Source organism: Dendropsophus ebraccatus, chromosome 12 (assembly GCF_027789765.1).
Source record: "Dendropsophus ebraccatus isolate aDenEbr1 chromosome 12, aDenEbr1.pat, whole genome shotgun sequence".
Taxonomy (NCBI): Eukaryota; Metazoa; Chordata; class Amphibia; order Anura; family Hylidae; genus Dendropsophus; species Dendropsophus ebraccatus.
In genome coordinates, this window is record NC_091465.1 from 29,157,217 (window position 1) to 29,172,319 (window position 15,103).

General features: G+C 48.8%; 1 long non-coding RNA gene across 1 annotated transcript in view; it reads right to left on the reverse strand.

Moving 5' to 3' along the window:
- LOC138768534 (uncharacterized) overlaps positions 1–15,103 on the reverse strand; it is a 36,129-nt gene that overhangs the window by 20,463 nt on the left and 563 nt on the right. The gene's annotated exons all lie outside the window — the stretch shown is intronic.

The following is a 15,103-nucleotide window of genomic DNA, read 5'->3' on the forward strand; positions in this document are numbered from 1 at the left end:
AGTAATTGAGACCTTTTGACAGGGCTGACATACACTCATTAGATAGAACAGTGTCAGAAAGGTTAACAACATTATTACCTGTGGGATTTTCGGAAGATGTATCTATGTTGGTCGCCAAGACACCTTCTTCCGTTTTTTCCATCCCCTTACTGGTGGATAATTTCTTTTTCCTTCCCCGTTGCGTACGGGGTCTAAAGGGAGTTGAACTGAAGAGGACTGAACACCTCCTGTCCCCTCACCTCTAGTAAGTCCATTTTTAGATTTTTCTTCAGTCGTACTCGAATCAGATCCAGAGTCGGTAGTCTAATAGTCCATCTTTTTCTTTTGTCTCTTTCCCAGATTCCTTTTATTTCTTTGCTTAGCATTATTCCACGTGAAGACCCGATCCATATCATAGTCCATCTTATCTCTCAGGAATTTATCCCGTTTTTTAGCTTTTATTTTCTCTTGTATAGGGATCATCCTTGTTTCCACTTTCTTCAGAAGTTGTAAATACTCAGATTCCGACAATCTCTCTTTCAGCTCATCTTTAACCTTTTGAAGGCTTTCAGACACGTCACCATATTCTTTTAGTGATTTCTTTAAGACAATATTCATTAGGTTAAGTGCATGCAGTTTATGTGCCTCTTTCCACTCTTCCAAGAATTCGGTATCTCCAAGATATTGTGAGGCTTCTTTGTATTGGCGTAAACCTCTTGGTACTCTGCCATGTTCATTGTACGATTGTAATGTTTTATTAGTCCAGAACAGTTTAATTTCTCTTTCCGTCATGGACATTAATTTATGCTCCAATGTCTTAGTACTCATGGCTTTATTTGAATCTGATAGATTACATAGTGCAAAAAATGCATTCAAGTCCTCACGTCCTGCATTAATAGCGTTTAATATTTCTCCAGGGTTAGTGTCATTATAGGTATCCATATCTATACCTTGCGCCATCTTGGGAACACTTGTGTGCTCTGGTGCAATAAACAGAAAGTTCACAGCATAATCCAGCTATAGAAAGTGACCGGCACTACAAGTCCCAGCATATATATTCAGATGCAAGCTGACACACCCTCTTCAACAGGTGTAGGTGGTGCTCTACTGTAAGTAGTCCATGCATATCTTAGTGGGTAGATAAATAATCTTCAGTGGCACTCACCATAAATTCTCATCACCTTTATTGAAGTGTAAACACGCTTAGACAGGATAACATGAGGACGCTCTCCCCCGGCCTACGACTGTTTCACGCCCTTCCGGCGCTTTCTCAAGGCATCATGGGGGAAAGACGCGTTCCTACACTATATACACGTAATCATAGAAATTAGCATAAAAACAATTAGAAAAGAACCACAATACAAAACACCTTAGAGAAAACTACTAAAATCATTCCTGTCGTTCAGGCCAGGTTGTCCAACTGCATCTGTTGCAATAATGTAGCGAGCTTCTATCTGCAACAATTTTTTGCCAATATCCACATTTCTTTCTGTTTTAACCCGTCGGAGTCCTGCAAATGTTAACAGATTCTTGTCAGACCCATGGGTTTCCCTCATATGCGGGATTAGTCTGTGACAGCCTTTTCCTGTGGTCAGAGATCTCATATGTTCCTTTATTCTAACTTGCATTTTCCCTATTGTTTTTCCAATGTAATATCGTCCGCATGGACAGAACATCACATAAACTACATCATGTAAATGTTCGCAGGCTCGAATTTTAAGCTTGCGTGTGGTGCTCCCTACATATAGAATATGGCAATGTGTGCACGAAATAATGTATATTACATTATAACTATTGCAATTGAGAAAGGACTTGATTTTAAATGTTTTGTTACCAGTCGTGTCTTTGAATTCTTTACAAGATAATGCGTAGGTGCATGTTTTGCAAGGGTGGTGACCGCATTTATGAAAACCTTTGACGTCTAGCCATGTCATATGCTTCGTCTGTTTCTTCACTCTACTATTAGGTACAGACGGAGAGAGTGTATCCCCTAATGTTTTGGCCTTACGTGAAACTACATCTATCCCTCCTATTAGGATGTCATTAAAGAGTCACTGTCGTATTTTTTTTTTTTTTTTTTTGCAGAAATCAATAGTCCAGGCGATTTTAAGAAACCTTGTAAATTGGGTTTATTAGCCAAATCTGCCATTATCTGCATGTAAAAAGCCTTTTCCCAGGTCCCCCCCTCCTTCCTCTTTTTCATCCACTCTGAAAAATCTGAAAATTGTGACTTGTTGCAGGAGACGTCCCCTGTCTGCTCTAGGGAGAGGGGAGGGGGGAGGAGGAAGGAGGGAGTTAGCCGGCAGCAGAAAGCAGATAACAGAGGATTACAGGCATGGAGCTGGGTGACAGCTGTAATCCGAGCTCAGACAGGTCACTGGTGACTGTCACAGGAGATATGCCGTGAGGGATTTGTAGATTAACTCTTTGTTGTCCTGTTTTGGTCTTTTCTTTAGCTCTCTCCATAGGAGAACAATGAAGACAGGGGGGAGAGCTTCAAACTGCTTTTTCATGATAAAAATGCATTTTTCGGATAATAAACCCAATTACAAAGTTTCTTAAAATCGCCTGGACTATTGATTTCTGCAAAAAAAAAATTCACGACAGTGACACTTTAAGGGTACAGTCTTCCTGTAATATTGGCAGGTATTTCTGAACAATTTTCCTGATGTCGGTGAACTGGGGACTAAAACGGGTAATGAACATGGGTTTGCTCATTTTTTGTTTATTTTTCTTTATTTCTTGTCCCTGTAGCAACATACACTCACCGGCCACTTTATTAGGTACACCTGTCCAACTGCACGTTACCACTTAATTTCTAATCAGCCAATCACATGGCGGCAACTCAGTGCATTTAGGCATGTAGACATGGTCAAGACAATCTCCTGCAGTTCAAACCGAGCATCAGTATGGGGAAGAAAGGTGATTTGAGGGCCTTTGAACGTGGCATGGTTTTTGGTGCCAGAAGGGCTGGTCTGAGTATTTCAGAAATTGCTGATCTACTGGGATTTTCACGCACAACCATCTCTAGGGTTTACAGAGAATGGTCCGAAAAAGAAAAACATCCAGTGAGCGGCAGTTCTGTGGGCGGAAATGCCTTGTTGATGCCAGAGGTCAGAGGAGAATGGGCAGACTGGTTCGAGCTGATAGAAAGGCAACAGTGACTCAAATAGCCAACCGTTACAACCAAGATAGACAGAAGAGCATCTCTGAACGCACAGTACGTCCAACTTTGAGGCAGATGGGCTACAGCAGCAGAAGACCACACCGGGTGCCACTCCTTTCAGCTAAGAACAGGAAACTGAGGCTACAATTTGCACAAGCTCATCGAAATTGGACAGTAGAAGATTGGAAAAACGTTGCCTGGTCTGATGAGTCTCGATTTCTGCTGCGACATTCGGATGGTAGGGTCAGAATTTGGCGTCAACAACATGAAAGCATGGATCCATCCTGCCTTGTATCAACGGTTCAGGCTGGTGGTGGTGGTGGTGTCATGATGTGGGGAATATTTTCTTGGCACTCTTTGGGCCCCTTGGTACCAATTGAGCATCGTTGCAACGCCACAGCCTACCTGAGTATTGTTGCTGACCATGTCCATCCCTTTATGATACACACACATATATATATATACATATACAGTGGCAGACTGGATACACACACCTATATATTTATATACAGTGGCAGACAGGATACACACACATATATATACATATACAGTGGCAGACTGGATACACACGCCTATATACATATACAGTGCCAGACTGGATATATATATATATTTATATATATATATATGCGCATGCGTGTGTGTGTGTGTATACATGCAGTGCCAGACTGGATACGTATATATATATATATATATATATATATATATATATATATATATATATATATATATATGTGTGTGTGTGTATACATACAGTGCCAGACTGGATACGTATATATATATATATATACACATGCAGTGCCAGACTGGATACGTATATATATGTATACATGCAGTGCCAGACTGGATACGTATATATATGTATACATGCAGTGCCAGACGGTGTGTGTGTGTGTGTATATATATATATTTATAGTGCCAGACTGGAGATATATACGGTACATGCAGTGGCTGGCAGGTCTGGTATGGCGGTGTTATACAGTCACAGTATGGCGGTATTGGTCAGGTCTGATATGGCGGTGTTCTACAGTCACGGTATTGGTCAGGTCTGGTGTGGCGGTGTTATACAGTCACAGTATGGCGATATTGCTTAGGCCTGGTATGGCTGTATGCTTTAAATGTGCATTGTCTGAAGCTGTTGCCTACCAATCCTACAGATAATATGCTGATCGTGTAAGCAGTTAAAAACCATGTAAAAAGAAAATTCAGACAATGCATGTGGCCGAAACCACGCGTCCATTTTCCCCCCATTAGCCGGGAGGGGGGGGGGGCCCCATTGGAAAGTTTGCTATGGGGCCCAGCCATCTCTAGTTACGCCCCTGGTAGTCGGCACTGTTATTTTGGTACAGTGTATCAGACATATTCAAGTAAATAATTCGTTTATACACTTAAACGGTTTATCCAGTATTAGAAAAGGCACAGCTCCTTTCTTGGAAGAAAAGCACCACCCCTGTTTCCAGGTTGTGTGTGGTATTACAATTTGGCACCATTCACTTAAAAAAAATTGAGGTGCAAAACCCCAAACCAAAGTGAGGACAGGAGAGGTGCTGTTTGTCTATTCCTGGACAATGCCTTTAATGGCACTATTATTCTTAGGCTAGTCTATGGCACATAATGTATTTATAATGCATTACAGTTCTCCAATCTGTTTAGAGGCATATGTGCAGTGGCGTAGCCACCGTGGTCGCGGGGGTCGCCGCCGCGACCGGGCCCGCCACAAGGGGGGCCCGCGGGGCCCCCCGATCAATCACTCTTGTGACCGCAAGCATTGTTTTGCTTGCGGTCACAAGAGTCGGGCTCCGTCTTCCCCCGGCTGCTGCGCGGCTGCCGGGGGTGTCGCGTCTTACCCCCGGCAGCGCGCGCATCCCAGAACTCCCTGCGCGCCTTGGGCCCTGACTTCCGGTTTCCGGCGCGCAGGGAGTTCTGGGATGCGCGCGCTGCCGGGGATAAGACGCGACACCCCCGGCAGCTGCGCAGCAGCCGGGGACAGACCGAAGGAGTGAGGATCAACGTGGGAGCGCGATGTCAGGTGAGTTAAGTTTTGTTTTTTTTATCAGCCTGTACGGGTGGGGGGAAAGGAGGGGGCCATCTATGAGGGAGGGGGGAAAGGAGGGGGCCATCTATGAGGGTGGGGGGAAAGGAGGGGGCCATCTATGAGGGTGGGGGGAAAGGAGGGGGCCATTTATGAGGGTGGGGGGAAAGGAGGGGGGCATCTATGAGGGTGGGGGGAAAGAGGGGGCCATCTATGAGGGTGGGGGGAAAGGAGGGGGCCATCTATGAGGGTGGGGGGAAAGAGGGGGCCATCTATGAGGGTGGGGGGAAAGGAGGGGGCCATCTATGAGGGTGGGGGGAAAGGAGGGGGCCATCTATGAGGGTGGGGGGAAAGAGGGGGCCATCTATGAGGGTGGGGGGAAAGAGGGGGCCATCTATGAGGGTGGGGGGAAAGGAGGGGGCCATCTATGAGGGTGGGGGGAAAGAGGGGGCCATCTATGAGGGTGGGGGGAAAGGAGGGGGCCATCTATGAGGGTGGGGGGAAAGGAGGGGGCCATCTATGAGGGTGGGGGGAAAGGAGGGGGGCATCTATGAGGGTGGGGGGAAAGAGGGGGCCATCTATGAGGGTGGGGGGAAAGAGGGGGCCATCTATGAGGGTGGGGGGGAAAGAGGGGGCCATCTATGAGGGTGGGGGGGAAGGAGGGGGGCATCTATGAGGGTGGGGGGGAAGGAGGGGGGCATCTATGAGGGTGGGGGGGAAGGAGGGGGGCATCTATGAGGGTGGGGGGGAAGGAGGGGGGCATCTATGAGGGTGGGGGGGAAGGAGGGGGGCATCTGAGGGTGGGGGAAAGAGGGGGCCATTTATGAGGGGGGCCATCTATGAGGGTGGGGGGAAGGAGGGGGCCATCTATGAGGGTGGGGGGAAGGAGGGGGCCATCTATGAGGGTGGGGGGAAAGAGGAGCAATCTATGAGGGTGGGTGGAAAGAGTTGCCATCTATGAGGGTGGGGGGAAAGAGGGGCCATCTATGAGGGAGGGGGGGAAGGGGACCATCTATAAGGGAGGGAGGAAGGGGACCATCTATAAAGGGGGGGAAAGGGGACCATCTATAAAGGGGGGGAAAGGGGACCATCTATAAGGGAGGGGGGGGGAAGGGGACCATCTATAAGGGAGGGAGGAAGGGGACCATCTATAAAGGGGGGGAAAGGGGACCATCTATAAGGGAGGGGGGGAAGGGGACCATCTATAAGGGAGGGGGGGAAGGGGACCATCTATAAGGGAGGGGGGGAAGGGGACCATCTATAAGGGAGGGGGGGAAGGGGACCATCTATAAGGGAGGGGGGGAAGGGGACCATCTATAAGGGAGGGGGGGGAGGGGGGGGGGAGGGGACCATCTATAAGGGAGGGGGGGGGGGGAAGGGGACCATCTATAAGGGAGGGTGGGGGGAGAGGGGGCCATCTATAAGGGAGGGTGAGGAGAGAGGGGACCATCCATAAGGGAGGGTGAGGAGAGAGGGGGCCATCTATAAGGGAGGGGGTAGAGGGGGCCATCTATAAGGGAGGGGGTAGAGGGGGCCATCTATAAGGGAGGGGGTAGAGGGGGCCATCTATAAGGGAGGGGGCCATCTATTTGGGGGGGCAACATAGGGGGAGAGGGAATACACAGAGGGGGGCATATATTATTAGGAGGTCACAGAGTCAGGGCTACCCACTAAATGAGGGTGTAAAGGGGACAGTACAGATGTGCAGTGTGTATATAGATGAGGATGGTGTCAGAGTGTGGAGCCTAATATGTCTGTCTGGCAGATTCTGTGGATCCGTGGCTCGGAGAAGTTCTCATAACGGCCCAGGACTGATGGAGAAGATGATGAAAAGGAAAGAACTCCGATCAGAAAAGACGTCTCCTGTGAGTCACCTGATATAACTGCACTGTAATGTATATGGTGTATAGAGCCTGTGTGGCGCTGGGGCCACCTCTATATGACTGGATGAGGTGATTTAGTATACTGGATTTGGTCAGTAACAATATGGTGGTGATGGTAGTGGTTGTGGTGTGGCGGTAATGTTTCCTCCCTATATACTGGTATTACTGGTAATATTGGTCTCAGTATACAGGATTTGGTCGGTAACAGTATGGCGGTAATAGGTAATATCTGTCTTGGTGTGTGTGTGTGTGTATATATATATATATATATATATATATATATATATATATATATATATATACACATACAGTGGTACCTTGGTTTAAGAGTAACTTCGTTTAAGAGCGTTTTGGTTTAAGAGCTCACAGTTTTTCAAATTGTGACTTGGTTTAAGAACATTGCTTTGGTTTAAGAACTTCCTGTATTGGGTGGGAGCGCGAGTGGAGAAGGGGCATGGCCTGCATAGCGGGGTCTACAGCACTGTACTCTAAACACCTTCCAAATCATAGCAGATCCCCTTCAGGCTGGGGCTTACATCAGGGGACAGGACTGTGGGGGGGGGGGTAATCTCTCCATAGCTGTAACCCCTCTCTCCCCGGACAGAGAGCGCTGCATGTATGTGCCCACATCTGCCCTGCTCATTCCTTCCTGCTCCCTGCAGTCTCTATCAGCCCTTGTGTTTCCCATCCTCTCCATTACTGTACAGTACAGAATAATAAATATATTTGGGGTGCGGAACCAATTGTCTGCATTTACATGATTTCTTATAGGAAAATTTGCTTTGGTTTAAGAGTGGATTTGGATTACAAGCACGGTCCTGGAACGAATTATGCTCATAATCCAAGGCACCACTGTGTGTATATATATATATATATATATATATATATATATATATATATATATATATATATACACACACACACACAACAATAGCATCACTTGGTCGTGAAAGGAGGGGGGGGGGGCCCAAGTTGGCCTCTCGCACCAGGGCCCAGGAGACATTAGCTACGCCCCTGCATATGTGCATCATATTGTACATCTGGTAAGTTCTATTCACACCTCCCCCACACATCGTCCTTCCCCATTAGGGTTCTTTTACATAGAGAGATTTATCTGACAGATTTTCAAAGCCAAAGCCAGAAATGGATTTGAAAAAGAGGAGAAATCCAGTGTTTCCTTTATGACCTGTTCTTTGATTATAGTCTGTTCTCGGCGTTGGCTTCAAAAATCTGTCAGATAAATCTCTGTGTAAAGGCACCCTTAGGCTGCATTCCCACATTCCGTGTCCCTCACGGAATACAGATGTGGCATGCCTGTAACGGACTCTCCCCCTGCCAGGGCAGCATCTGTGATAAGATGCTATAAGAGAAACAGATTGCTGAACTCAGGGAGAACAGCCAAATGACAACCCTGCTGCTGCTAATGAAAGCGCTCAATGCAGTGAAGTCCTAGGTGCATTGCCCCCTGGGAAACATGAGTATGCAAAAGAGGAGTCTGTGGAGCCTCATTGAAGAGTCTCAAAACACAGGACTAGCCAGATATCCCTCCGGGAAGGACCCAGCCAAGTGGCAGCTCCTATTAGGAAACCACCAAATCCACCATATTAAGTGGCCCTATAAGTCAGTGTAATGACAAGGGATAAACCAAAGCTAGGTAACCATCCACAGACAGCTGTTTCGGGGTCTATATCTGGCTAGTCCTGTGTTTTGAGACTCTTCAATGAGGCTCCACGGACTCCTCTTTTGCATACTCATGTTTCCCAGGGGGCAATGCACCTAGGACTTCACTGCATTGAGCACTTTCATTAGCAGCCGGCAGTGTTGTCATTTGGCTGGTCTCCCTGAGTTCAGCAATCTGTTTCTCTTATGGCTCTACTAGGCATTGCTCCCACCTAGCCAGAATCCTGCTCCACACTGATGAGGGGCAACACCCCGAAACAGCTGTCTGTGGATGGTTACCTAGCCTTGGTTTATCCCTTGTCATTACACTGACTTATAGGGCCACTTAATATGGTGGATTTGGTGGTTTCCTAATAGGAGCTGCCACTTGGCTGGGTCCTTCCCGGAGGGATATCTGGCTAGTCCTGTGTGATAAGATGCTGGGAGCGGGGGAACTGTACAGATATGCGCCGCGCTGTAATGAATCAGCTGCGCAGAGCTGTCATTACAGCGCGGCGCATATCTGTACAGTTCCCCCGCTCCCAGCATCTTATCACAGATGCAAACTGTAAGGAGTGACACAGCCTCTCTGGTGCCACCAGCGGCTGTGTTTTGGGAAAGGCAGGGTTGCTCAAGCCCTGATCCCGGTACAGGTAAATATCTTCAATAAAGTTTAAAGATCCAGGTTGTTCAGCCAGGACCCCTTTATGCAGAATGCCTTGGAAGGGGGTGAGTGAAAAAAATAACATCCACTTACCTCTCTGGCTCCAGCGCTGCCGTCCTTATTCCACTGCACTGATCCCAACTTCCAGGTTCTGAGACATGACATAGCACAGTCATTCAGTGGCAGAGGCTGGACACCGCTACAGCCGCTGAATGACTAAACAGCTGCTAAGTCATCTCTCAAAACCTGGAAGCAACAACCACACCAGGGAGCAGAGCAGCAGAATAAGGATGGCAGTGCTGGAGCCAGAGAGGTAAGTGGATGTTGTTTTTATCACCCACCCCCTCCCTGGGCATTCTGCAAAAAAGGTCCTGGCCGGACAATCCTTTAAAGATAAAGCTAACTCGAAGAGGTGGTATGAGGGCAGCTTTGTATATCCTTTCTCCACCGATGGACAGTTTTGCATCTTTTTCTGTCTTTGACCCATGCCTGGTTTTACTGACCAAAATACAATGGGGGGAATTTACTTTTTTAATTTACATTTCAGTAATGTAACTTTCTAATATAAGTTTATTAAAGAAATACTTTTTTTTTTCATTGACTGGCAGCAGTACGTGGTGACATGGCCCTCAAGCGAACTGCAGCCGACATAGTGAAGCAGAGCGAGCAGTGACAGTTATCTCCAATTACTCTGCCTCACTATGCGGCGCCTACAGCATCTCCAGTTGTAATGTCTATTCGAATGCTGATATGCCAGATTGATCTCACTGTACCCATCCCAGCAAGGGAGGAGGTTAAGTGCTCCCTTTTCCTGCTTGGATAGGTGCAGTTGGGGGCTGAAGGGGGAGTTTTCATCATACTCACCTCCAATGTCTTTTTTTTTTTTCACCAGAGCTCGGAACACTGAGCTAGAAGTGTGTCGGGCTCTGGCTCTTCAAGTCTGCAATCAGCTACTGAGGCAGGACGTCACTGAAGCTGCTGATTGGCTGAGCTGATACTACACAAGTGTCTGCTCAGCCAATTAGCGGCTGCAGTGGGGTCCCGGAAGACTGGAGGGTAAGGCTGCATTTACACAGAAAGATTTATCTGACAGATTATGGAAGCCAAAGCCAGGAACAGACTATAAACAGAGAACAGGTCATAAGAAAAAACTCAGAGTTCTCCTCTTTTCAAATCCATTTCCGGCTTTGGCTTCAAAAATCTTTCAGATAAATCTTTGTGTCTAATCGCACCATTAGTTAGTGCTGCTTTTTGACAAATCTGCCACAGAGCCTCAAAGATACCAGATAGAAAAACGTCAACCCCCCCCCCCCCCCAAAAAAAAAAAAAAACCGCCATGTGTGTAAGGGGAATGATTAACTTCCATTGGCCTTGACGTTTCTCCAATATTTTAACCCCTTCCCGCTCCAGAATGTAAATGTACATCCTGCTGCTGGTGGGGGGCTTCAGAGAGGGGTATTAAAGAGACTCTGTACCCACAATCTGACCCCCCCCAAACCACTTGTACCTTTGGATAGCTGCTTTTAATCCAAGATCTGTCCTGGGGTCCGTTCGGCAGGTGATGCAGTTAGTCATAAAAAATTAGGAATGCCACTGAAACATTTTCTCCATGCTGAACATTTACACAGGTGCCTTAATGATCCAGCCCATGTGCCGGGCTGACACCAGGGCCGTTTCTAGTGGCGGGCAGGCCGGGCGACCGCACGGGGCGCCGACAGCTAGGGGGCGCTGGTGGCACCCTCTTCCCACCTCCCCCGGACCTCACCTTGTGGCGTGCTCCCCGCCTGGCCGCTCAGCCGCCCCATCATCTTCCCCCCGCCGCCACCCCACCCGGCAGGATCGGGCTCTCCCGGGCCGGTCCCACCAGGGGCGTTAAGGAGCCGCGGCCGCCGGATTTCTTGCAGCACAGTGAGCTTCCGGCACAGGCAGCCTGCCACACACTGTCCCGGAAGCTCACTGCTGTAGCCCCGCAGCGCCCGGACTTCTCTCCTGTTTGGCGGTGGACATGTGACGTGATGACGTCACATGTCAGCTGCTGAGGAGAGGAGAGAAGTCCGGGCGCTGCGGGGCTACAGCAGTGAGCTTCCGGGACAGTGTGTGGCAGACTGCCTGTGCCGGAAGCTCACTGTACTTGCAAGTTCAGCTACCAGACGCTGGGAGACGCTGCTGCAGGATCCAGGACAGGTGAGTGTATTTTTTTTTTCTTCTCATAAATGCTGCCAAGTGGGGGCTATAAAGGGGCCCATACTATGGAAGGCTACACAGGGGGGAGGGCTATACTATGGGGGGCTGCTCGGAGAGGGCTATACTATGGGGGGCTACTTGGGTAGAGGGCTATACTGTGGGGGGCTACACAGGGGGAGGACTATACTATGGAAGGCTACACAGGGGGAGGGCTATACTATGGGGGGCTGCTTGGGTAGAGGGCTATACTATGGAAGGCTACACCGGGGGAAGGGCTAAACTATGGGGGGCTACTTGGGTAGAGGGCTATACTATGGGGGGCTACTTGAGGGAGGGCTAAACTATGGGGGGCTACTTGGGGGAGGGCTAAACTATGGGGGGCTACTTGGGGAGAGGGCTATACTATGGGGGGCTACTTGGGGGAGGGCTATACTATGGGGGGCTACTTGGGGGGAGGGCTATACTGTGGGGGGCTACTCAGAGAGAGGGCTATACTATGGGGGGCTACTTGGGGGGGAAGGGCTATACTATGGGGGGCTACTCGGGGGGAGGGCTATACTATGGGGGCTACTTGGGGGGAGGGCTATACTATGGGGGGCTACTTGGGGAGAGGGCTATACTGTGGGGGGCTACTCAGAGAGAGGGCTATACTATGGGGGGCTACTTGGGGGGAGGCAGCCTGCCACACACTGTCCCGGAAGCTCACTGCTGTAGCCCCGCAGCGCCCGGACTTCTCTCCTGTTTGGCGGTGGACATGTGACGTGATGACGTCACATGTCAGCTGCTGAGGAAAGGGGAGAAGTCCGGGCGCTGCGGGGCTACAGCAGTGAGCTTCCGGGACAGTGTGTGGCAGGCTGCCTGTGCCGGAAGCTCACTGTACTTGCAAGTTCAGCTACCAGACGCTGGGAGATGCTGCTGCAGGATCCAGGACAGGTGAGTGTATTTTTTTTTTCTTCTCATAAATGCTGCCAAGTGGGGGTTATAAAGGGGCCCATACTATGGAAGGCTACACATGGGGGAGGGCTATACTATGGGGGGCTGCTCGGAGAGGGCTATACTATGGGGGGCTACTTGGGTAGAGGGCTATACTGTGGGGGGCTACACAGGGGGAGGACTATACTATGGAAGGCTACACAGGGGGAGGGCTATACTATGGGGGGCTGCTCGGGGAGAGGGCTATACTATGGGGGGCTACTTGGGTAGAGGGCTATACTATGGGGGGCTACTTGGGGGGAGGGCTATACTATGGAAGGCTACACCGGGGGAAGGGCTAAACTATGGGGTGCTACTTGGGTAGAGGGCTATACTATGGGGGGCTACTTGAGGGAGGGCTAAACTATGGGGGGCTACTTGGGGGAGGGCTAAACTATGGGGGGCTACTTGGGGAGAGGGCTATACTATGGGGGGCTACTTGGGGGAGGGCTATACTATGGGGGGCTATACTGTGGGGGGAGGGCTATACTGTGGGGGGCTACTCAGAGAGAGGGCTATACTATGGGGGGCTACTTGGGGGGAAGGGCTATACTATGGGGGGCTACTCAGGGGGAGGGCTATACTATGGGGGCTACTTGGGGGGAGGGCTATACTATGGGGGGCTACTCGGGGGGAGGGCTATACTATGGGGGGCTACTCGGGGGGAGGGCTATACTTTGGGGGTCTACATGGTTATTACTATGGTGGGAGCACAGGTGGGATTATTACTATGGGGAGAGCACAGGTGGGGTTATTATTATGGGGGGAGCACAGGGGGATTATTACTATGGGGGGGGAGCACAGGGAGGATTATTACTATATGGGGGCACAGCAGGGTATCCTACATACAGGGGGCAACCCACATACCTACTGATTTCACTGCACATGACACAAAAAAGGGGAAGTTGTTGTGAAAGTGCCGAACCTAAGATGTTTGCCTGGCAGGTTCACAAGAGATGAACTGTTGCTGCAAGAAATCATCATGGAGGTCTGGGCCAGAAGGAAAGGAAAAGGAAAGTGACGCCTCAGGTCAAAGAAGACGTCACCTGTGAGTCGCTGAATCACTTTTTTTTTTTTAGGGGGGGGGGGGGGCTTTTAGCAATTTTGGCCTTTAGTCCAAATTACCTAGAAACGGCCCTGGCTGACACAGGTGGGGAATAGGAGACAATCTGCCTAGGGCATTCCTAATGATGAGGAGGGCGGGGAGGAGGGATGGAGGGGGTGGTGCAAAGTTAGAGCACAGATACGCCTGTAGGGCACAGGGCTGCAATTTTAAAATTATTTTTTTAAGACAATAACTGCATCACCTGCCGAACGGACCCCAGGGCAGATCTTGGATTAAAAGTAGCTATCCGAAGGTACAAGTGGTTTGGGGGAGGGGGTCAGATTGTGGGTACAGAGTCACTTTAAGTGCACTGCAGTGATCTCTATGAGAGAACAGTGCTGTAATAATAAGTCTCCCAGGTGGACTAAAAGTTAAAGTATGAAAACAAAAGTTTTCTCATTAATAATAAAAAAAACCTCCCCTAATAGAAGTTTAAATCACCCCCTTTTCTATTTAATAAATAAAAATAAATAAATATATCTGGTATCGCCGCGTGCTTAATCGCCCAACCTATTAAACTATTACATTCCTGATCTTGCACGGTAAACGGCGTAAGCACAAAGATCCGCCAAAGTGCAAAATTGCAGATTTTTTTTTTTTGTCACATCAAATCCAGAAAAATTGTAATAAAAAGCGATCAAGAAGTCGCATATACGCAAACAAGGTACCGATAGAAAGAACAGATCATGCCGCAAAAAATGACATCTCCCACAGCCCCATAGACCAAATGGATAAAAACGCTATAAGGATGGGAATAGAGCGATTTTAAACACATTTAGCTTTTTTTTTTTAATTTTTTAAAAGCAGTCAGATAAAATAACAGTTGTATAAGTTACATATCGTTGTAATTGTACTGACTTGGGGAACATAAATAACATGTCAGTTTTACCATAGGCTGAACGGCATGAACACAATACCCAGCGCCATGAACACAATGCAGCGCCATGTCTCGGATCGCGTCGCTCTGACCCGCGGCTGCCCGGCTGCTTCCTGGTCTCTGCAGGGGCTTGAGATGTGACGTTACAAGTCCGCTCAGCCAGACTTGAAATGTTACGTCTCAAGCCCCTGCAGAGACCAGGAAGCAGCCGGGCAGCCGCGATCCGGGACACAACGCTGGCACCGGGGAGGTTATTGGACGTCATTGCCCTCATCCTCCTCCTCCCTGGCCATAGGAAAAAAAGACCCCAAGCCCGGAATACCCCTTTAAGGCAGTGTGAAGCCAGCCATATACATATCCTATATGTACAATATATCCTATATACATATCTGTGCTTTCAGTTTCCCAGGCTCCTTGATTTGTGTGAATGCACTGTGTACTGTAATGTGTGTTTGCACCCCCACGGGCAACCTATAGCCACATCTATAAGGACCCATAGAATAGACTGGTTATGTACTCCCCATGGGCAGCAACATATGATAAGCCATTTTTGAGCTGACTACCCCTTTAACTATAATAAAT